Raw genomic sequence first — 25,132 nt, forward strand, 5'->3', positions numbered from 1 at the left:
TCTGGTTCAAAATATTACACAGTTGCCTCTTTCGTATACACAATTAATGTAAGCATCTTTTAATACACCCTGTGACATCAACTTTAGTAGTATTGTGTTCTCCAGCCAGGTCTATAAATGCATCTTGGCAGTCTCCTTTATGAAGGCTCCATCCTTAAGGAGCTTCCACTCTGGAAACGCACCCACACACGATGCACTACAACTCTGGAGCTATTCTTGCAGCCACCCCCATATAACTGTACCAAATTGCCAATCGTTGGCAAAAAATAGCGGCGAAACATGTCACAGCGGCACACCAGTGGGATAATTTGGGGAAAATAGTAAGGGGTGACGGAGAAGAGAAAAAGAATGATAACATGAACACAGATGGAGGGAGGTGGAGAAAAGGTTGGAGGAATTTATTCATTCAACCCTGCAATTGTGAATCAGAGTACTGTATGTCACACAAACACATGTTCGGCAAGCTTCTGTGCCATTTCCTTCTCAGTAATAAGAATCATTCAAAGTAAAGGTTCTATCTGTCAGATATCAGTTTTAATTTTAGTCCCTTTGCTCAGAAAGTAAACCCCACACATTTATTCATATTTTTTATATTTCTAGCCATCTGTCATCTTGTCATGTATACACATTCAGGTAGGCAAACTTATTTGTAACTAACTTGTATTCTCAGTTCTGGACTGTATATCAAATCTAATACTGAGACATGGTGAAATTACTGCAGTACAAGTGTCAGTTTCTGCTTTTTTTACTTATTGTATTTACACCAAAAAATACAAATAAAAAATTCTGAATTTGTTATATTCATAAAAAGAAATATTTCTTTCAGGTCAATTTTGTAAAACCAAGTGCAGAATTATAATTTTTTTGACACTATTATAGTGTGTCTATGTGCGAATAATTTTGGTCTACTGCATTACCTTTCAAACACTTCTATTTTAGGTAAAATACAAAACAAAACAAAAACACCCCAGTAAAACATGACGTATTTATATGTGTGAGGATTCATTTGTGCCCTATAAGATTTCTGAGACCAGACAAGCACAACCGGTAGATGCCATAACAACACCATCTGGGCAAAAAAAGCATCTTTCTCCATTGACAGACATTTAAAAGTATAGAGCATTAACCGTATTATAATAATAACCAAATAACATTTATTCTAAAAACAATAAAATAAAATGAAAGCAAATTCTAAATCACTAGTATTTAATAATTTAATAGATGTTTTTATAGTGCAATTTTTTTTCTTTCTGGAAGGCGAGTGACCGTGAGCAAAGATGGAAGATTTCAAATCGCCTAATTGCCTTAAATGGGAATGCTAATGAATAGCTTTCTCCAGTTTTTATAGATATCCTTGGATACAACCTGTCATTCCGGCTCATCTCATTCTAATCCCACTGAGCTATACTGTAAGTCATAGGCGGAAATCGAGGGGGGGTTGTCCCCCCCTAAAATATAATTAAAATATGTGTATTGTAAATAATATAATGATATATTCTTAAAATAATTGTTTATGAAATAAAATAATACAAATGCAAATGGGGCAACAACAAAAAAACCCTTGGTGTCCCCTTCAAAAATTGCTCTTGAGAATTGTTATGTTTATTGTTCCCCCAACATTTTGATGAAATTTTCACCCCTGCTGTAAGTTTTGGATGCTGGTCAACAGCCAAGGATTCTGGTGTGCTGATGTTGTCACCAGGCCTCTTAAATGGACAGTTCAAACTAAATATTCTGTTATCATTTACTCACCCTCATGTTGCTCCAAACCCATATGACTATCTTTCTTCTGTGGAACACAAAAGGAGATGTTAGGCAGAATGTTAGCATCAGTCAACATTCACTTTCAGTGTTTGGAAAATAATATGCAATGAAAGTGAATGGACACTGAGGCTAACATTCTGTTTTACATCCCCCTTTATGTTCCAAGGAAGAAAGAGAGTCATATGGAACTGGAACAACATCTGGGTGACTCAATCATGACAGAAATTTCATTTTTGGGTGAACCAGAAAGGCTTCCTTGGTAAACCAGTATCACCAGATAAATGGATATGCTAAACCAGCACCGACCCAGCATAAATAAGCAAGGACCATTATGATTTTTATATCAGAAAAGGAATAGACAAGAACAAGAAGCTTGTAGACAAACAATATGCAAAGGTATTATGTATTGAAAAAGTACACATTGTAATCTGGAACATATGGCAGAGGAAGTGTTTTTCTTTCTTTTTCTAGCCATTTCCAGAGGCGCTTGGACTGTTGCTGGGGGCAACCTCTGTGCAGTCACCTTACGCCAGGGAGGAGGCATTGTGTGAGGAAAGGTTTCTATTAATAGGAGCAGCAGGAGAAGACCGAACAAGCGTGCGAGTGTGTGTGAGCAAGCGTACGTGGATGTGTGTGAGTGAGCAAGAGGAACACGAGGAGGAGGAAGCAGATTGTGAGAATGAGACAGTTACTAGAGAGAGCTGGAGGGAGGGATGGAGGGAGAGCATAGCGGAGGAGGGAGCGATGGCGTGATGACGCTGTGCATGGCGTCAGAGCGATAAGAATAGAGCCAGTGCGTGCAGGGCTGCTGAGACATCGCTTTTAATACCCACATCCACTATCTTGCTCCCTGAACAATGTGTGTGTGTGATAGTGTGTGTGTGTGTGTGTGTGTGTGTGTGTGTGTGTGTGTGTGGAGGTGTAGGTAGACGCACAGCAAAATTTAATATAGAAATGCCCGTGATGAAAGATTATGACTTGTGCTTTTATATTTGGAAGCAAAAATACGTTCTCAACTTTTAAAGATATTGAGCAGAGATACATAACTGCTCATAAGAGTGGGGACAAAAGTAGAGGAGAAAGTTAGAGACATACTGTTTGACAGAAAAAGCAATTATGCTCCTTGTTACAAGTATGACTATAATTATAAGACCATGCTTTTAAATGCATTACCGGTCCTGCTCAATTTGACTTTGAAAAGCAAATGAGAGCAGAAATGGCTGCAGTCAAGATCACTTTGCACATAGCTACAAAAACAGCAATTATAGTATAAAGCAGTGGTTCTCAACTGGTTTTGCTTCAGGACCCTGAGTGGAAGTGGTGATCCAAAACAGTACCAAATTTGTTTACTGTACAAAATAGAATTATGGTGGTTTCATACACTTATCTGACAATTCAAAGCACAAAACATGTTGTGGTCAGCACAAAGCAAGTATATTCTCATTGCAAGCAAGCCCTTATTTAATGTCATTTTGGACGTGGTTTCTTTTATCTATCAGTTTTGCTAATGGTTTTTGAGGATGAGGACATGTCACGCAACTTGTCCATGTTTGCATCTGCCTAATTTGGCTAACTTCTTCCAATGACAGATGAATTTGCAACGAAATACTGTCTAGTGTTACTGGACATACAGCCTTCGACGTCAATAACAAAACATATGCAAAGTTTCTCCTTTAAAAGTTGATATGCATATTTATTTTGCTATCATAATTAGGCACGGTTATTAGCTTATTTACATGTTATTATTCAAATTAAAAACAGTTTTTCCCTGCTGTCCGCTTCCCTACCAGAACAGACCTGAGGGAAGTTGAGAACCACTTAAAGTTTAAAGATTAGGAGCATCATGAACTGTTCAGTGAAAAAGGATAAATGAAGCCTGATAATAAATAAAAAAAACCTGAATGCAGTGACATTTCTGCAAATAATTACGTGGCTCCTTACACATATCAAGGCACATAAAATGTTGCTAAAAGTGAGATCCCAAATAGATGAGGTTTTTAAGGCTAAATCTCTTTTGAGTTTTAAATAAATAAAATCTACCCTAAACCTTAAACCTAACCAAAAGTGTCATAAACAGCAAATATGAGATGAAAAAAAGAGTTCTATTAACGGTTAATGCTCTAATCAAATAAACCTACTTGGCTACCTTAAACCTACACTTAATGAAAAATGCAATAGCTGAAGAAACCATGTCATTTTGTGGTGCTTCAATGACACTTAAGTTTCACGTGTCATCTCGCGAGCTCTTCGGGCTTTGTATCCCACTCCTTTGTATCACAACTGCAACTTTCGATCATTTGAGCCACCACGCAATTTGACTGCATTTGAAAAAGCTTGTAAATGTTGATTATGTAATGCTAACTATTTCACACTGTAGTTTGCATTGTGTGAGATGTGTTTGCATCACAAGATGGCATTGTGTGAGAAGCAAGGCAAAAAGTAAGTGTTTATGTATAAATGCTAATCTGTTCTGAAACCACTTTACTGGTGATTTGTGTGAAAGGGACTAAAAGGTGTTGTTATTTTAGTGCCTCATTTTAGTGTTCATTTCATCTAGAAACTGCTGTGATACATACAATGAGCTACGTAAAAACCATTGTCCAAAAATGTATAGTTACGTGTTTCTATGAGACCAGGTAGGATAAATGCGTTACCTTGTTCTTAAAGGATATAGATTTAAAATATTATCTTTTGCTGATTATAAATGGTGGGATGAGGTGGGTGAAATGAGAAAGTCAATTTTGTATCTGGACAGTAAGGACCTACATGGCCATTGACCCCAACTGATGGAACAGTGAGTGGGTGGATGCAACTGCAGAGCGTTGGTCCACTGATGAGACAGAAAGGGGGGAGACAGAGAGAGAAGGAGACGTAGGCCCAGATGGATGACGTCAGATTTTTCCTGGCCTAGCAGGTACATCCTGCTGAGGTGTCGTGTCTGGACTGTTTCACACAGCCAACAGCTTGAGCAGCCACTGCACAAACACCAGAGAAAGGTTCAGGGCAGGGCAAACTAATTTACAAGATTTTTTAACAACTATCATCTTATTATACATACATGGGAAGGTTATTTATAAGTATAACCTTAAAGGAAAAGGTCACCCAAAAAATTAAAATGTTTTACTCACACCCATGTCATTCCTTCTCAGTATTTTCTTTCTTTTATGAAACACAAAAGGAGATTGTCCTAGCTTCTGTTTTCTATACTCTGAATTAATGGTGATTAATACAGCCATGCCCCAAAAAGGAGACGAAAGTACCAGAAACGTAGCAACTTAGTAGTAGTGTGTTTCAAGTCTTCTGAAGCCATATGATAGCTTTGTTTGAGGGATAGAGGGAAATTTAAGTTGTTATTCAGTGAGAATATTCCCCTCTGCCAGAGCTCTCAAATCTCATTTGTGGTCACATTTTTAAAAACAACGTGTCACGGTCAATTCACTGGCATTTGGAGACAATGACGTCAAACCTGCTTTGATGCATCTAATGGCACCATTTCTGAATGAACACAATGAGCTCTATCGGAGAGCAAGATTATCGGTGAATAGAACATCTTAAATTTGGGCTCTTTTTTGTCCTTTTTCAAGGTTTCAAATAACCCTCCACTTTCACTGTGTGGAAACAGGTGGATTTTCAGATATTCTGCCTAACATCTCCTTTTGTGTTTCACGAAAGACAAAAATAATACTTTTTTTTTGTATTAAATGATAACGATTTACTATAATGTTCTATTTGTTAACCTTAATGCATTTTGCACCATTTACTACATTTATTAATGTTAATTCATCAAAATAATATTGTTAATTCTTTGTTTGTGTTAGTTCATATTGTTTTAACTTTTAATGTAAAATGTATTAGTATATGTAGAAATTACCATTAACCAAGTTTAAGACAGTAAGTGCTAAAAAAAGTATTGTGCATTGTTGGTTCATGTTAATTATTGTGTTAACTAATGTTAATGTCCATATATAACCTTATTGTAAAGGGAGTTACAACATGATACATTTTTTTACAAAAATTATTTTGCGGGAACTATTCAAACCATCTCTATACATTTACGAAATAATTCATGAGAATTTCAAGAGGGTTCTTAAATAAATCTAAATATTTTACTGTACTGTTCTCTTAAGTGTTATTGATTATAAGTCTGTATATTCTGCGAGACATTTATATGAGATTTTTCTTGACTATTGTGGCACATGCAATTTGGATAATATTCTTATTTAGCATTAATCAATTTAACCTCAGTAAGTAATACAGAATAGAGTATTAGGAATCTGTAGAAGAGATTGAAAGAATTAAATGAGCTTGATTTTAAACACAAAGTCGGAGGGAATCTTACAGCGTTGATGACTTTGTCCTTCACCTCTGCGCTAGTCTCCGACTCATAAAGATCTGAGGGACAAGAATCAGCTAGCTGAATCCTTCTAATTAACATGTTTACAGACACTATGCACACATTCACAACACTGCTAATGACGTCATGGACATAGTGACAGCTCTTTAGACACGGCAATAAACATGATGATAAGATGCACAATTATCTTTACCTTCGTGCTGGACACAGTTATTAATAACCGTATACAAATATATGAACACAATTCAAAATAACATAACTGCTGGGCAGAAAAACAACATGCCTATACACTTTCCTGCTGAAAAAATCATGTCCAAAGATATTTTTTTTTTGTCTTAATTATAAAAAAAATATCTATTTTTTTATCATTTGAAACCTAACCAACTTTTTATGCAAAATGTTTTGCTTGAAAAGTGTGTTTGTGTGCTATACAGTATTTCTTAAAAATAAATGCCACCTGATTTTATATTTTGTAATATAATGTGAAGATATTTATACATTTTAAAGTGTGGCCTAGTGTGTCCAAATACTTTTTGGTGCCAAGATTGTAGAATAGGTAGTGGAAGGTCTTACCAAAGAGCACCTGCGGTCTAGCAACACAGGAGACAAGGCCATAGAAGGGTAGGTAGCGTTCACCTGCACCAAACCTCTCCCACAACAACTGAACCACAACATTGTCACACTCAACACCTGAGGCAGGAGGCAGACAGAGAAGGTGGGGCAGAAAACGTGAGTGGTGTTGAGAAGTATAGAGATTGTAACTTTCATTGTGTTATGTATAAAGACAAGGTGTGTGTGTGTGTGTGTGTGTGTGTGTGTGTGTGTGTTTACCTGCGGCATTCAGAGCCAAACTGAGTTCAAACGGGCTCATGGTTCCAGATGAATCCTCATCAAACTGGAAAAAGATAGACTGTGGCAGAAAAAAAGGCAGTAATCTAATTTTTTAAGTACAAACATCCTTACGTAATTTTATTATGAAATAGTTTTTGCAAAAAATCTTTTCTTAATAAGATTCGTTTTTGCCTTGTTTTCAGGTAAAAATATCCGAAAGTCCTCAAAACAAGTAAAAAAAAAACCAACATTTATATTAATACGTGTTTTGAATTATGTTATCTTGAATTGTTTATTTTTATTTTCAATTCACATTGACAATTACATTTATATTCTAATGTACAACAATAAAAATTAAATCAAGATCATTTCTCTACACATAAGACTTAATATCTTAAACAAATTTTGCTTTTAGGTAACTTTGTCTTGTTTCAAGGATGTTTAGATATATTTACTGGACAAAAAAATAAAACAGCAACAACTGAATAATGGAATAGTTCACCCAAAAGTGATTTTCGCTGAAGAAATATACTTACATTTCAGGTTATTTCTAAACAAAACCTACTGTATGTCTTCAGAAGACTTGGAATATGATGCATGCGTCTCACAGGCTACTTTAATGATACTCTTGGTCCTTTTTTACTTTAAACTGAGGACCTATCCGCTGCCATTGTGCTTATTAAAGGAATGTTCCGGGTTTAATACAACTTTAGCTCAATCGACAGCATTTGTGTTATAATGTTGATTACCACAAAAAAGTATTTCGACTCATCCCTCCTTTTCTTTAATAAAGCAAAATCATTGTTACAGTGAGGCACTTACAATGGAGGTGAATGTGGCCAGTTTTTAGAGGGTTTAAAGGCAGAAATGTGAAGCTTATAATTTTATAATAGCACTTTAATTCTTATGTTAAAACTTATGTATTATTTGAGCTGTAAAGTTATTTATATTGTCATTTTACAGCCATTTTAGGGTTTGTTGACGTTACATAATCATGGCTACAAAGTGGTAAAATTGGCTAGAACTTTACACAGAAAAGGTTTGTAAGTAATTTATTTTGTACAACATATTGTTTGCTTGTGACTATACTTTTGAATTAGTATTTTAACATCCAGAAATTGGCCTTCCATTTTAAGTGCCTCACTGGAAGCAAGATTTGGGCTTTTTTGTTTTGCATAAGATAGAAATTCATACAAGTTTGGAATGACATGAGGATGAGTCAATGATAGAATTTTAATTTGTGGGTGAACTATTCCTTTAAGACTTACTACTGGAACAGAGAACATTTGCCAGTGAGTTCATAAGCAAGACAAACAACAACAACAGCAACGTTTCAAGGTCTTTTTTTTCCATCCAAGACATGCTATATGTACCATTATGCAACCTGATAATTGTCACACCTCAGTGTCCTCAACACTGCACTCCCTAACACCGTGCCAAAGCTGAGAGTGACCTTTTTACGCACGACAACGGAGATACCTGCAGATTGCGAAGGGAGGTGAGCAGCTTCTCTGCTTGAGCTCTGTTCAGTCGCCCTCTACCACTAGTCTACACACCGCCATTAAGAATATTAACAAAGAATGGGAGGAAAAGACAAAGCTAACTACAGGAAACATATGAGGTAAAAAAAAGGAACTTAAAAAAGAATAACAGTATGTAATGCTTCATGGCAGGATACATCCTCTCCAAAGATGAGTCTGCAGGTCTCCAGTGGAAGTTCATAATCTTTTTCCAACACTAAAATAGAGTTTAAATACTATAAACTTGCAGAGAATCATAACCCAAAGGAGAATCTGGGGCTAGTTGTCACACTTTATCCTCTAGTGAATATTTCTCAGGGCAAGTTTATTTTTGAAAGTCAATTTCTGTATAGAAACATACTTTAAAGTCTTGACTACAAAAAAGCTATTCAACAATTCCAATGTTATTGCCCAGGAATAAAATATACAGTTCATTGAACACATGTTGACCACTATATGGGCGTAAGTTGTCACAATGGATCTTGCCATTAAACAAAATGTTATAAACTTTTTTATGGTAACATATGAAAATATTAAACCACTGTTTTGGCCAAATATTGTAATTTTTAAAAGGTATAAATTATAACATTTAAAACACATGTTGCAACTTGCCATCAACCATGATCTAGCTGACCCTTACCTGCATGTATGCTAGTATGACTTTGTTGTGTTCATTTGTTTACTTTGTTAGCTATAGTAAAAAAAAAAATGATGAATATTACATTTTTGTTTGGAGGAAAGAATTTACAAACATCATTCTAATATAACAAGGTGTATGCAACACATAAAACCTCTGCTAATAAAAGCAGACATTTGTGTAATTGGACTTTTGACTCAAAGCCTTAATTACTGAGATACATACCTTGAGACAGTTTCCCCATGGGACAAGTAGCCCTTGTTTCCCCCATAGCAACTACAGAGTTGCCTGAGTTCTTAACCCTGGCTGTACTCCATTTTAAGGGAAGCTACACAATACTTCCACCTTGTGGTCATTTATGGTAAAACAACCTTACTTTCTAAAATATGGTACACAATTAGGTGACAGTTTGTACAAAATGTGAAAATTACCAGATTCATAAACTGCACAGCATTCACTCTGTCAACCTGGAAAGTGAAATACATAATGACATGTTTTAAGTAGTCATTCATAGTTACTAATAAATAAGCACTCTCCTCAATGATTCATCATGTCCACAAATATCTCTATTTGCAGACCAAAATGTGACTGGAGAAAGTGCTTACCGATCCAGCCTTTTCATCAAACCACTTCTGTACCCTAAACTGATCCTCAGGTAGAGCTGGTTTTGACAGTACAGTCTATGGAGCAAGCATGCACACACACACACATTTTGGTGCAGCTATCATTATGAGGAATCTCTACAGACATAATGATTTTTATACTATAGCAACTATAGATTCTATCCCCTAACCATACCCCTAAACCTAACCCTCACAAAAACTTTCTGCATTTTTACATTTTCAATAAATCATCGTTTAGTATGTTTTTTAAAAGATTTAAATTGTGTGTAAAAAAACCACATTTATAGCATAATACCCTTGTAATTACCAGTTTGTAACCTAAAAAACAAAACACTCATAAACCATTTAAATCTGCCCAAACACACACACACACACACACACAAAATTACCAACATCAATAGATAATATCTGATTAATAAACATTGCATAAAGTTACAGTTCACCCAAAAATGAAAATTCTCTCATCATTTACTCACCCTCATACCATCCTAGATGTTTATGACTTCCTTTCTTCTGCAGAACACATATTAAGAGTTTACAAGAATATCTCTATTTTGTGGGTCCTCACAATGCAAGTTAATGGTGGCCAGAACTTTGAAGCTCCAAAAAGTACATAAAGGCAGCACAATGATAAAATAAAGCATATATTGCTTCAGAAGACATGGATTTAACCACTGAAATCAAATGAATTACTTTTCTGCTGCCTGTATGTGCCTTTTGGAGCTTTAAAGTTCTGGCCACCATTACATTGCATTTTATGGACCTACAGAGCTGAGACATTCCTTTAAAATATTCATTTGTGTTCTGCAGAAGAAGGAAAGTCATACACATCTGGGATGGCATGAGGGTCAGTAAATGATTAGAGAATTTTCATTTTTGAGTGAAATAATCCTTTAAAAAAATTAATATCTCAGTTTTTGTGATGGGGCCAGTGAAAATAATGGCAGGGCAAGTAAAAATCTGACCCCAACAGGCCAGCAGAAATTTTTTTTTTGTTGTTGTGCCCCAAAACTTTTTATCCTTTATTTGTTGATAGATCTTACCACAGAGTAGTTGTTGGTGCAAGGGAAATCCTGGAACCTGTAATGCAGATTTGAAACCTTGATATGGTTAACCACTGAACAGACAAAACAGCATTGTGCCATATTCACCTCACTGAGAAAATATGGTAAAGTTTAACATAGAGTGGACTTTAGAAACTTTAGATAGACATTAGATGTCTGTCATTCTTTATACCCCTGTATGTTGCTGGTTTTGGTGTAAATGTGGAGGAAGCACTCCCCCTGCAGGTTGGGCCTGTAAGTGGAAGCCATGATGACATAACTGCCATGCTCCAGGTGCACCTTCCTCCACACACTCCTGATGTTACTGTACTTTCCGGAGCAGTGTACAGCATGATTGTTGGAGATGAACTGCTGGTCCAGAGAACCTGGATTGTTCTGCAGCTTAAGGTAGAGAAAATGTTACTCTATTTGAAGAAATAATGTATATGTGTCTATATTCCAATAGCAAAGATGTATCAAAAAATGTTTGAGAATTTTAGATTGAGTGTGTTTCTGATATTCATTCAGGCTCTCACCTGGAAGAGAGGGATCTGGAAGAGAGAATAAATAAGAGGTGAGAGATAATGAGAAATAAAGATTCATAAATAGAGGTGATTTAAGTTTGCTTATATGATGATAAATTACTTGTGATGTTGGATAAAAGTAAATGAAACTAATGTACAACTAGATCAGGGGTCTTCAACCTTTTCAGACCAAGGACCGGTTGGTGTGCACAGACATTTTGGGGGGCAGGGCCTCAAGTGGAAAAAAAGGGTAAACATTTTTTTTTTAAACAAAACGTTTAATAAATGAACACAATTCTGACTTCCATACCAATTCATTTTATGTCCCTCACACGCACACAATTGTTTCATACTCAACAGATTCTACAAAATAATCAGTTCAACTTAGACCATGGTCTTCTTTATTATTCCCTAGGTTTATCACAAGAGCAGGCAACCTCAAAGGAAACTATGCCACAATTTACATGTTTTCTATGCTACTAGTTTCAAGTATATATTTAGAATAAATGACCGAGGAGGGGGACATAGTTTCACTAATAATTTGTTTATTTTGCACAAGGCAATAAATAATTTTAATTCTATTGATTTTATTGAAATACACCATATGTTTTATGGGTGATATGCTTTAGTTATTTTGTTTATCCTATTCACTGTCAGTGTCTTGTCAAATGTATGCAAATTAGCACATTTTAATTAGTTAATGCCTAATTTGGATATCAATGTGGCGATTGTGATGGCGTTATTAGACACAAATTTGACTGTATTCACCTGTAGTGTCTCCGTTAAGTACAGTACCTTAGCCTGTATGGCCGTGATATATTGCCTTAGCTAAACTTGAGCTAAATTATTACATTAGCTATTAGCTCATGAATCATGCATGTTAGCAAGACACAAGTTAATTATATTTGTCTTTTGGATTTTGGCTAATTAGCTGTAAAGTCGAGGCACTGGTAGCTTAGTCTTTTGTTCATCACCACTCACCTCCACACAAGCCAAGAAAAACACAACTGGTATAGGAGCTGAGAGGGGCTGCTGCTTGCCTGTCTACCTGTCTGTGTGTCTGATGTGCCGATGTGTGCTGCACTGCTCCATGGATACGTGGAGTCAGAGAGAGGGAGAAGAAAGAAAGAAAGCCAAACTAGTTTGGAGTGACATTAGGTTGAATAAATAATAACATAATTTTAATTTTGGGGAGAATTGTTCCTTTAAAGCGAGTGTAATTTGTATAATCAGATGACTTGTATTTTGCATTAAAGTGAGTGAAATCTTGTCTGGTGAGTTTTAGCCTATTTTACTTCAATATGAATGAAGTCTGTTTTTGTCAGATTTTGCAATAAAGCTAATTGAATATCTATCAGATGGATTGCACTTATTATTGTTATTTATTATATTGCATTAAAGCCAGTGACTTTTTTATAATCAAATGGGATGTTTTTTGCATTAAAGCAAGTAAAATATTTATTATGAGATGGGTTAAATCTTGCAGAAAAAGCACATGAATGACCCAAGTACTTTTTAATTTAGCTTCTGATGTGAATAGACATTTTGTCTGCGATTTGTTTTGCTTTTTTACATATTGTATTTGTGTGAATGGGTCTTAACTCCATACACATAGACAAACATCCACTTACTTGGGTATCGGCGGCTGCCCCCTGCAGAGCACATGGGGACCCACGTGCCCTGATGCGTGCTAAGGGTCCAAGAGGGTGTGGCTGTGTCATCGTTCGTCTCCCCCGTCATAGAGTCTGGGCTGACACTGCAAATTTCCACCATATTAAACAATCGACAAAAGTCCTCTATTCCAATCCTGCAAAACACAAATGTTTGTATGCACATACACAGGTAATTTTGAGACAGTTGCACAATTGTATGCATTTCCATTGTGAGAAATCACAGCATGTCCCCAGAAGTCAACATGAAATAACATTTTCAAACCAAATTACTTGCGTACTGTGAAATATTTTCAAGTGAAATGTGATATTTTAAGTTTAAGACAAGACTTGACTTTATCCATTGGAAATTGATTGAATCATGAAAAGTTGTGTTTACATTTACACTGGGTGTAAAAATAAGAGGGCCAAAAACGCAAGTTGTTTCAAAGGTGGAGCAGGCTATTACATAATGATGAGAGACTGCAAAGATACACATTTTTTCTTTAGAATAACAACGCACCAAGAATCGATCACAATAAGACCACAAACATGTATCGGGAAAGTAAATAGGGTTAATTTTGCACTATGTTGACAATGTATGAGTTACACATGGGAATTATTCAGGCAATTATTATTATTTTTTTTATAATAATAAAATTGTGTATTGCAAATATTAAACTATCAGAATTCTCCATCTTCAACTTTAGCCAACTCAAGCCTGGTCTTCTGAGCATTGTCAATACAGTCCCAGTCTTTACACCTGCACACACACACACACAAACAGTCCTTATAAAAGCCCAATGGCATCAGCTTTGTGGTAACAAAATGAGCTGTTGAGGTCTTTCTCACTTGTCACTCCAGGGTCCACAGTACTCAACAAATCCCCAGGGGTTACGCAACCTCAACAGCAAGACTTCATCAGAGCCCTTCTGGACCTACACAAGCGCATATCAAAAGAGCATATGAAAACCTACAGGGGTGAATCTCATGAAACCTGTCAAGTACATATTTGAATCATATTTCACTGCAAAATCAAAAGAAATCATATTTTTATTTTAAAAAAAAATGAAGCCTATTTTACAGATTGCATTATGGCATTATTATAATGGCAATTAAATAATCATTACAATAATGCAAAAAAATCTCTCATTCATAAAATCTTATTAGCATGAAAAACATAATGCTACATTATTTACATTTAAAAGTATTTATACATCATGGTGGTATTTGCTGCTCTGCCTTTAATTTATGCTGATTTTAATAATAATACAAAAATATATAAATAATGTATTACAGTAATGATAATCTAAAGAGAATCACCATTGGTAATAATTGCAAGGACTGCACAAATCACAAAGTACATTCCCAAATTCAATACGGAAATTTGAGTTTTGGGGGGAAATGTGCTTAACTGTCATAGAAACAATGTCACAATGTAAAAAAAGTCCTAAAAATAGGCCTCATTTTCTTTAAGTGAAACATAATTTCTTTTTTTAGCCCTCTGGGTTTTGAAGTGAAATGTGGCCTGGGCCACATGATCTTGGGTCCAAGATTTATTTTTAAATCACTAAGTCACTAAATCACTATTTATGCTCTGAAGCAAATAGTATTTGTAAAAATTCATCTGTGCGCTGTAGTGTATATGTGTGTGTATCTCCTGGCCCATACCTTATCGGAGTCATTGATGGCATAGGCATGTCCTTTGATTAGCCAGCTGATGTCACAGTGCCAATGTCAATCCCACTTGTAGCCTGCACCAAAAACAAAAAATATGTCAGACAGTGTCTGTGTATGCGCATGCACGCCTGTCCTGTACATACACAATATTTATGCATTAAATTATAGAATGTTACATTCAAACAAAGTATATTGTTTGTTTGTATGTGTATGTGATACTACATGTGTTACTTTGTGTTTGTTACTGTGGATGTGTCTATACATGTATGAAGCAGCTGAGTAGGCTGCTCCTGGCCAAGGCAGCATTAATGGCTCTCCAGAGCATGTGTGGGGGCCGGGAAGACACAGGGAGGGAGTAGGCAATACCCCCCGTGAAGTCCTCCATTCCCTCTGAGATTAATCCCCCCCTTCAGACTGCCATAGGAACCAATGAGCCTTTTAACACAGACAGGATTGATTCAACATTTTTGGTTCTTTGTCCATCAACTGGATTTGACTTTTTTCTGACTTCATATACATGTATACATTTACAAATATATACAGTATATCCAGTCTTTAAAGGTACCGTATAGTTCACCCAATGAAAATTCTTGAATAATTTACTCACCTTCATGTGTACCACACTGTGAAACACAAAATGTGATGTTAGGCAGAATATTCAGTCTCAGTCACTTTCATTGTATGTCTATAAATAAATAAATAAACAATGAAAGTGAATGGTGACTGAGGCTGTCAGTTCCTAACATTCCATCTGATGTGTCTTACTGTAATCCACGGAAGAAAAATAGTATAGTACTTAAATAGTAAAAGGAACAATGTCCTTCACATAAGCTATGTCACTAATGAACCTTTACAGTCACACACCCACACAGTCAAAGACGCATATGCTGAAACTGACTTGGCATAAGCTTTCTCCACCAGGGCGCTCCAGAACTCATTGGAGGTGCGAGAATAGCTGAAAAGCAGACGGCCCTCTCTCACAGACAGCCTGTCATCCACTACCACCTCCACCCACTCACCATACTGCCAGAACTACACCACAGACAGAGAGACAGAGAGAGAGGGAGAGAGAGAGATAGTGTGTGTGTGTGTGAGAGAGAGAGAGAGAGAGAGAGAGAGAGAGAGAGAGAATGATTACTCTTGCTCTGTAAGCATACTAGGATTTTGATGTGCCTGAAAAGGTGGCATGTTTCACTGCTATATGGGCGTCCAAAAGTCTGAAAATCTGAAATACGAAATCTAATTTTGCCCTACAAATAAATTAAAAAATAATAATATTTGGAACATTCTCAAATCATGCTGGGATAACATGGATCTTTCGGTTTAACATCACCGTTTGGAGTCCAGCTCAAATGCATGCTGTCAGTAAAGCAAGGGGGACATTCAAAATCAAAACTCAGAAATTCATGTTAATTAACTATTCACTCAAATTGTGAATTATATTAGAAAAATGCAAAATATAAGAATTTTCTCTAGTGATCTCAGGCTTTCGGACTCCACTGTATGCATTCTCTGTTCTAATGTGACGAGAAGAGGAAAACTTCATGTAATGTTAGAAAGGCAGGCATGGACCTGTGTTGGCCTGCAGGTAGCACCATGTGTTTGTCCATGTGTCTACGTCCATGTCCTCAGGCTACGGTAACAAGTCTAGACATTTCAAGCACAGTCCCCCAATCAACAGCCCTATCTACCTCTTCTCCAATCTTCTACCTCCTTGTTTTCACATTTCTCAGCTGTCACTCTCTTTTGGTGTGTCTTATTTCTTTCTTACCCTCTCTAACTGTCCTGGATCAGGTCAAGTTGAACATACTTGTTCAGCCTCTAAATGTAATACTATGGGAGGCAGAAAAATAATTACATGATGAGAATGCAATGACAATTACATAACACAGAGTAACATTTCATATGAGCACTTCAGTGCTAATATGCTTTGATAGTTTGATAGCTGCTATCATCTTAAACGTTTAACCTCAGTTTACAACCACACAAACAAGCATGAGACGAGCTGTAGTGGCTTGTTTTATTGCAAGCCATTTCAAGTTAAATTCTCTGAAGTAAATCAGAATCAGAATGAGCATTAATGCCAAGTGTGGCAGGGTGGAGGGCGGGGCCAGGTCATAATTCCGCACACCCGGCCTCTAATCAGGCTAACCAAGCCTCAGAGAGGGATAAAGGCCGACTGGAGACTGCAGTGTGACAGAGAGAGTGTTACGGGCAGCTATCCGACGTGTGTGTGTGTGTGTGTGTGTTTGTTTCAGTTTAATATTAAACTATTGTTTATAACTGTCAAGCCGGTTCTCGCCTCCTCCTTTCCCATTAATCCTTTACATCAAGTATGCTTACACATACAAGGAATTTGTCTTGGTGACAGAAGCTTCCAGTGCACAAACAATAAAGCAACAAGACAGAGATAATAATAATAATAAATTATGTATATACATATATAGATTTTATATCTTATTGTGTATTTCTATATATACTTCTATTATACTCATATATACACTCACCTAAAGGATTATTAGGAACACCAAACTAATACTGTGTTTGACCCCCTTTTGCCTTCAGAACTGCCTTAATTCTATGTGGCATTGATTCAACAAGGTGCTGAAAGCATTCTTTAGAAATGTTGGCCCATATTGATAGGATAGCATCTTGCAGTTGATGGAGATTTGTGGGATGCACATCCAGGGCACAAAGCTCCCGTTCCACCACATCCCAAAGATGCTCTATTGGGTTGAGATCTGGTGACTGTGGGGGCCATTTTAGTACAGTGAACTCATTGTCATGTTCAAGAAACCAATTTGAAATGATTCGAGCTTTGTGACATGGTGCATTATCCTGCTGGAAGTAGCCATCAGAGGATGGGTACATGGTGGCCATAAAGGGATGGACATGGTCAGAAACAATGCTCAGGTAGGCCGTGGCATTTAAACGATGCCCAATTGGCACTAAGGGGCCTAAAGTGAGCCAAGAAAACCTCCCCCACACAATTACACCACCACCACCAGCCTGCACAGTGGTAACAAGGCATGATGGATCCATGTTCTCATTCTGTTTACGCCAAATTCTGACTCTACCATCTGAATGTCTCAACAGAAATCGAGACTCATTAGACCAGGCATCATTTTTCCAGTCTTCAACTGTCCAATTTTGGTGAGCTCTTGCAAATTGTAGCCTCTTTTTCCTATTTGTAGTGGAGATGAGTGGTACCCGGTGGGGTCTTCTGTTGTTGTAGCCCATCCGCCTCAAGGTTGTGCCTTCACAAATGCTTTGCTGCATACCTCGGTTGTAACGAGTGGTTATTTCAGGCAAAGTTGCTCTTCTATCAGCTTCAATCAGTCGGCCCATTCTCCTCTGACCTCTAGCATCAACAAGACATTTTCGCCCACAGGACTGCCGCATACTGGATGTTTTTCCCTTTTCACACCATTCTTTGTAAACCCTAGAAATGGTTGTGCGTGAAAATCCCAGTAACTGAGCAGATTGTGAAATACTCAGACCGGCCCGTCTGGCACCAACAACCATGCCACACTCAAAATTGCTTAAATCACCTTTCTTTCCCATTCTGACATTCAGTTTGGAGTTCAGGAGATTGTCTTGACCAGGACCACACCCCTAAATGCATTGAAGCAACTGCAATGTGATTGGTTGATTAGATAATTGCATTAATGAGAAATTGAACAGGTGTTCCTAATAATCCTTTAGGTGAGTGTATATATATATATATAATAACAATATTATTATTATTATTATTATTAATAATAATAATAATAATATCATCTAAGCTTTATGAAATTTTAGACCAGTCAATAAAGTGTTTGCCGATATACACAATTTTCTAGGTCTGAGAGCCGCTCAACTACAGCCGGCGAGTACAACCAACAGACCCCCCGACACAGACACCAATCCCACCACCGATCCACCCGACCCTCCCTCCCCGCAGCCGACAAAACCCAACCCCCCTACCAGCGGTTAAGCCTCTGTGCTTCGCTGTGGCTTCCTCTACAGAGGATGCTGGGGCCCCATGACAGGTACCTCCAAACCTAGCTCACCTGGTCTGGTTGTGACCTGATGGCTCATTGTTTGGTTACCCTTTTTTCAACCGTAATCTGTGGCTGCAACTGTGGTGTGCACCAGTTAGCTCCCCAGCCAGAGACACCACATCCAACCTAGATAGAACTCCGACACAGTCCCGTTAAATGAGAGAAGGGGCTGCCGGCAGACGTGGGAAAGGGAGGGGCCAGGCAAACCAAAAACTGAACCGGTGATGCCCATGCCGACAAGACGTGCCTTTAATGCACTATCACCTTTAAATAAATTCCATCAGTCACTTTCTTAGCTAAACTATCCCTTTAACGTTGTCTATAACAAATGTGAGACGATTGTTTTCAGATTACCAGTATAAATGGAATCTTTCATTTTTAAATGTATGGGTATTGTTGAACAACAAAAATTATTGTGCAATATTCATGAAGGCAAACCAAAAAGGGGTCATTCTGTCCATATCTGTTTTTACTTATCTGTAACAGTGGAAACAGAGGGGGGACATGCACATTTGTGGCTATGAGGAACTAATATGGAGTAAAGCTGCAGTAAACAATACTTCATAAGGAAACAAATTAAATAAAATAGTCTCAAATGAGCCTGTTTTGATGTTGTATTCTATTCTCAAGAGAAGACTACTTCCAATAAAGAATCATTTTAAGGTGTGTTGGTATTCAAACTATGCCGTCATTGAATAAAAAACTAAATTTGTATTTCATTGACCAGGGTATTACCAGACTATTAGATGACTCATATTTGTATAGCTATTGGGGTAGTAGCTAGAGGGTGAAAACTGACCAGTTACTGCATTTCTAAGGGGTCTGAATCAAATACACTATGTTTCTACCCTATGAATGGAAAACAGACAATTGAATTATGATAATTGGTGCCAATGTGGTGTGTGTTTGAAGGGGGAGGGGCATGCAGATGTCATTGGGACAAAAGAGAGATGGCGGGCGGTTGAAAGAGCGGTTTCTGGAATGAGCCTCAGCTGTTAGGGTTATTCAGGTCGAAGAAGAGTGATACTAATTACCATTCCCTCGGACGCAACACATCTCCAGTTAGAAGTAAATCTAGACACATAATTACACAGCACACATTAAAACGAGGACATCAATTCTGACCAATTCTGTCCCTTTTCACAGACCCCCAAGTGAGCTACAAAAATGGGCCCTTTGATGTAAAATTTATGGTGACTGGCTCTCTCATTCTTTGCCTGTATATCATTCATTCATTTTCACAAATCTCAGTTATACATTGTGCTTGTGGATTAGAAACATGACATATTCAACTCATTCTGAAGCCTATCCTCATAAATTCATAATTGTTGTTATTAAATGATGAGGTTTTGTATGCTTTTATAGTGCTTTTAGTTTATTAAGTCCCCATCAATTAATTTAACTAGTCATTTTTTGGCATTCCACAGATGAATGTCAAACAAGTTTGGAATGATATGGTTTGTCACTAGCCTAAAGTTTATATTATTACTGATCATTTGGTTCTTATGTCTTGCATACTCAAATATTTGGTTTTGTGTGATGTATTGAACATTGGTGTTGTGAATTTTGCTCTTTAAACCAAAATGCTAAAATGTTTTTTTAAATAACGCAATTTAATTGTAATAGTTTTAGTAGAAACAGTTAGATTTTGTTAAAAATCATAAACAAATCATTCATGTTTTGCAGGCCCGCTCAAACTCCTGACTAGGCCCCTCAAAAATTCTACCTAATAGGCCTCTTCAATCTGGACAATGGGGGGGTGAGGTGGTGTTGCTGCATCGGTATATGTCACAGGCAATGTGCGCACGATATCTTTATCCAGTATTATATATATATATAGATATATACGTATATATATAGATCAGCCACAACATTAAAACCACCTGCCTAATATTGTGTAGGTCCCCCTCGTGCTGCCAAAACAGCGCCAACATGTATATCAGAATAGCATTCTGAGATGCTATTCTTCTCACCAAAATTGTACAGCGGTTATGTGAGTTACAGTAGACTTTGTCAGTTCGAACCAGTCTGGCCATTCTCTGCTGACCTCTCTCATCAACAAGGCATTTCCATCCACAGAACTGCCCCTCACTGGATGTTTTTTTGTTTTTGGCATCATTTGGAATAAATTCTAGAAACTGTTGTGCATGAAAATCAATCAATTAAAAATAATTTTTACTGATCCAAATGGACCAGTAGAAAAAACTAAAATCCTTCATGTCGAGCCCAAGCTATTCGCTTAACTCCAGTTTTCACTCTCCCTCTAACCCTGAAATGGAAGATGCCAGCATAGGATTCACTCAGGCTCTGTCCAGATGGAACCACTTTGACAAACAGAGTGGGGTGCATGGTGAGACAGGGCAGCCAGCAACCAGCAGTTACCTGTAACAGATGACAGACGCTGTTAAAAAACAAAAAAATTCCATTGACATTTATAATCACAAACATATAACCACAACCTCAAACACAAATCCACAGCAAGGATCTGAATAAGTGTGCAAACACACACAGTGACATTCCTCTGCAACAGGTAACAGCTGTTAATTTGCCCCATGTGAAGGAAACAAAAACAAATGTATTACGTGTGACAACACTTTGCAGAACACATTCACAAAGAAACACCAACTCATTGGAATGAAACCAAACAGAACTGTACAATCGGGCAAGTCCAATTAATCTCCCAACAGATGAAATACTGCAAAAGGGGCAGAATATATTGATGTGGAAACACACTTGAAAACAAATAATTAAAATTTCTGCTTGAAGTGCTAAGAATGAGGCATTCTTTGGGTAAATTTCCATTCAAATTAGATTATTTACATGCGTTTGTTATTCTGGTGAAGCATTGTTACATTCATACATTATTTAGAGAGAGGCCATCCAAATCCTGAGTGGCAAACGCACACGTAATGATTTAAGCACAGATCTGCATGCCTTTGATACAAGATGCATGATTCACACTTTTTGCATGTGTAATATATATATATATATATATATATTAAATATGGCTAAATGTTAAGTTTAGCAATGAATGGTACCCAGATGTGACTGTGACAAATTAATTGGCTGGCAGTTCCCCCCAGTTCTCAAGATTACGGTAGGAGTCTGAGTTGGTACTAAAAGCCACGTGTATGTCAAAATATTACATAAACACATAATAAATCATAAACTCCCAGCAGTCTCGCTAACAAGTCTTTCCATCAGCACCAAATCACCACCAGAAGTAGGGAGAAGGAGAGAGAGGGGTAAGGAAAACAATAAAACAATACCCACTGTGCACAATAATTGTTATTCTTTAGGTGGGTGGAAATACAGGGCAGGGGAGGGAGGAGTGTGCAGATTATGCCAATCCAACCTCTCGCTTCATCTCCTGCATTCATCCCTCCTTGCCTCTTACATTTGTCATGTTTTTGATGTGAGTGCCCCAAGGCGGCTTCATGTTGTATCTCTCAGCAGGGAATCTGCAGTAGGTTCTGAGATCAGCAAAGTGTCTTGCGGCTAAAGGGGCAGAATGGGGATAGTACATTAAGCATTATGAGGAAGATCTGGGTAGAAGAAGATGGGAGGAGGGGGGCATCTGCATGATAAGGAGTGGAAGAGTGGGCGTGTTGCCAAAGATGGATATTTCTCTGATAGCGCTCATGCCTTGAGGGTGCTTTCGGGTGATTTGTTTTCTGAGAAGTGCAGTAAGGCGTTATCCCATTATCCTGGCATAAAATATGAACAAGCGTGCACTAACACAGTCGCGGACTCACCCAGCTGGCCCTGGCAGATATTGCTGCTGCCCATGGTACCCCCAAAAAGACAGCATTGCTTGTGATTTCCTGAAGAAGGGGAGCGGTTGGGAAGGAAGAGGGGACAGTTAGATCTTTCAGTCTGAGTCAAAAAGTACTTACAAACAACTTGCAAATCCATGTGATGAGATGATACATGTGTGGGAGAACACATCACCTGCTTCAGGGTCCATGTACAGTATCTATCTGTCTTCAGTGCCTCTCATTGCTCTTAGTTTTGTCTTAAAAGTTTACCCAGAAAATGCAATTCTGTCATTGTTTGCTCACCTGCATGTTGTTTCAAACGTCTTACAAATTTCTTTCTTGTGTGAAACACAAAAGGAGATGTTAGACATTATGACAGCCTCAGTCACCATTATTGTATGGAAAAAAGACAATGAAACTGAATGGTGACCAGGGTTGGGGATTAATGGAATATATGTAACAGGAATACGTATTTAAAATACAACATATAAGTAACTGTATTCCAACACAGTTACAATTTAAATCATTGGTAATTATAATACAGTTACATTCAAAAAGTATTTTGATTACTGAAGAGATTACTTTGCATTTTACTGTCATTTGTTTAATTTCATATTTAGTCCTTTCAAATGGAAAACATTTATACATATAAATGATGCGATCCAAAGTGCTTTTTAAAATTTTAACAGTGGTGAAACAATTTTATTATTTGATATTAGGGTAAAAAACATATTCTTGATTATAATTTTTGTATTGTTTTCCAGTAAAAATATAAAAAAATCCTTAAAACAAGAGCAATTTGATTTATCTTGTTTTCACTGCATAAGATATTTAGGTTTTTCAGAGAATGTATTTTTAACATGTGTATTTTGTCTTATTGTACTGACAGTTTTTGTAGTCAAAACAAGTGGAAAAATCTACCAGTGCTGAAGAAGTAATCCAGAGTATTTAGAATACGTTACTGACCTTGCGTAATCTATCGGAATATGTAACAAATTACATTTTACAGCATGTATTCTGTAATCTGTAGTGGAATACATTTCAAAAGTAACCCTCCCAACCCTGATGGTGACCAAGGCTGTTAGTTAGCTAACGTTTACTTTTGTGGTCCACAGAAGTAAGAAAGTCGTATGGGTTTGGAGCAACACGAGGGTCGAGAGTAAATGATGACAGAATTTTCATTTTTGGGTTAACTTTTCTTTTTAAAACAACTTCGCAGTAACATGTAATTGTGTTAGACATTAAGTCATAAGTAACTATTTTATTTGTTTTTTTGCACCACACGACTACCTGCATTTTCCCTTATAGGTGCAAAATTCTCTTTAATGACCCCATAAAGTTTTATTTGTGAAGGGAAGAGAATTAACAGTCAAACCAGTGATTAGGCTTTCCTAACTAGTGATCAACGAAAATGTCTATTCTGTTTACATTACATTTTAATGAAATGGGAGCAATATTATTGATAAATATTGTCAATAAAACTTTGATGATTTTATAAAAGTTATTGTAAATCAACATATAAGTTAAATTGATAATGCAAGGCATATTCATAATCTCAAATAGTCCTAATGGTTAAAGGTCCATTAAAGCATCAAATGCATTTCTCATAGTAGGTTAAGAATGTGTTACCTTCGGTCGCAGCCACTTGACTGCCTTTTTCGAATCCGGATCCACTGGCAAACCGAGAGAGGTTTGATTCGCAGCAAAAACTTGGCCTGAGAACAGAACGCCAGATTTGAGACACTTTTCCCGCAGACTGTCATTGTCTTGATCCTTGAACCTCACCGGATTATCAGTGGAACCCCGCTCAGCGTCGCTTCCAGACATCTTGAACAAGTTGAATAGAGAGGATGAGCTGGCGTCAGTGTTGTCACAAAACTTTTCAAAAGTCCTGCCTTCCAAAAGTTTCAGAAAAGTTTTGAGCAGCTCAACCCACCCTGTGCACACTCTCTCATGTAGACAGCACTGGGGGCGTAGAAATCTGGGACGAAGGCCTATATGATGAGATCTATATCTTTGAGCTGCTAATATAGTTAAAATCACTCTACTTAAATTCAATAATTTAATTGATGACTATTATTAGCAAATATAAGAGCGCATATGATACTAAACTAGCTAGTCGTTGGTAGGTATTTTAGGACATAGAAGAATAGAACCACATGGTGGTAAATATTTAACGCCCTTTCTTAGTATTTTGAATATTTTATTATGAATTTATACACCTAGGAATTTAATTCCAACAAATATCAACGGATATATAAGTCAATAACGTGACGTGACTTTTATTTTATTTATTTATTTGTAAAAAAAAAAAAAAAAAAAACAAAAGTGGAAAAAAAGCACAGTAAAAGTAGATAAATGGAAATTCTGAAATTCTTGAGAGAGAAAAAAAGAAAGAAATAAAGAAAAAGAAACGCTAGCATAAATTGTTTGGAATCTTTTAAAATCTATTGAAACAATTTTGTTTATAATATTGTAATATTTCCGAAACAATTGTCCACCAAATCAAAGTAAGGTTTTCTAACTTACATTTTGTTGTCAATGTGACAATAAATAAATAAAAATGTATGATGAGGCACATTTTGTTCAGGTCAAATGGAGCCACCTTAAGAAAACTTCTAGACATTCGTGACTCGAAAAGTGAAAAATATTATATTAATAAAATATAAATATTAATTATTTTTATAAATTCATTTTTAAGTTGTG

The 25,132-nt window shown here is 36.9% G+C and overlaps 1 pseudogene; it reads right to left on the minus strand.

The window, feature by feature from the left end:
• Window positions 1–1,949: 1,949 nt before the first annotated feature.
• LOC127623037 (calpain-1 catalytic subunit-like) lies at window positions 1,950–24,253 on the minus strand (annotated as a pseudogene).
• Window positions 24,254–25,132: the final 879 nt, after the last annotated feature.

Source organism: Xyrauchen texanus, chromosome 29 (genome assembly GCF_025860055.1).
Source record: "Xyrauchen texanus isolate HMW12.3.18 chromosome 29, RBS_HiC_50CHRs, whole genome shotgun sequence".
NCBI lineage: Eukaryota > Metazoa > Chordata > Actinopteri > Cypriniformes > Catostomidae > Xyrauchen > Xyrauchen texanus.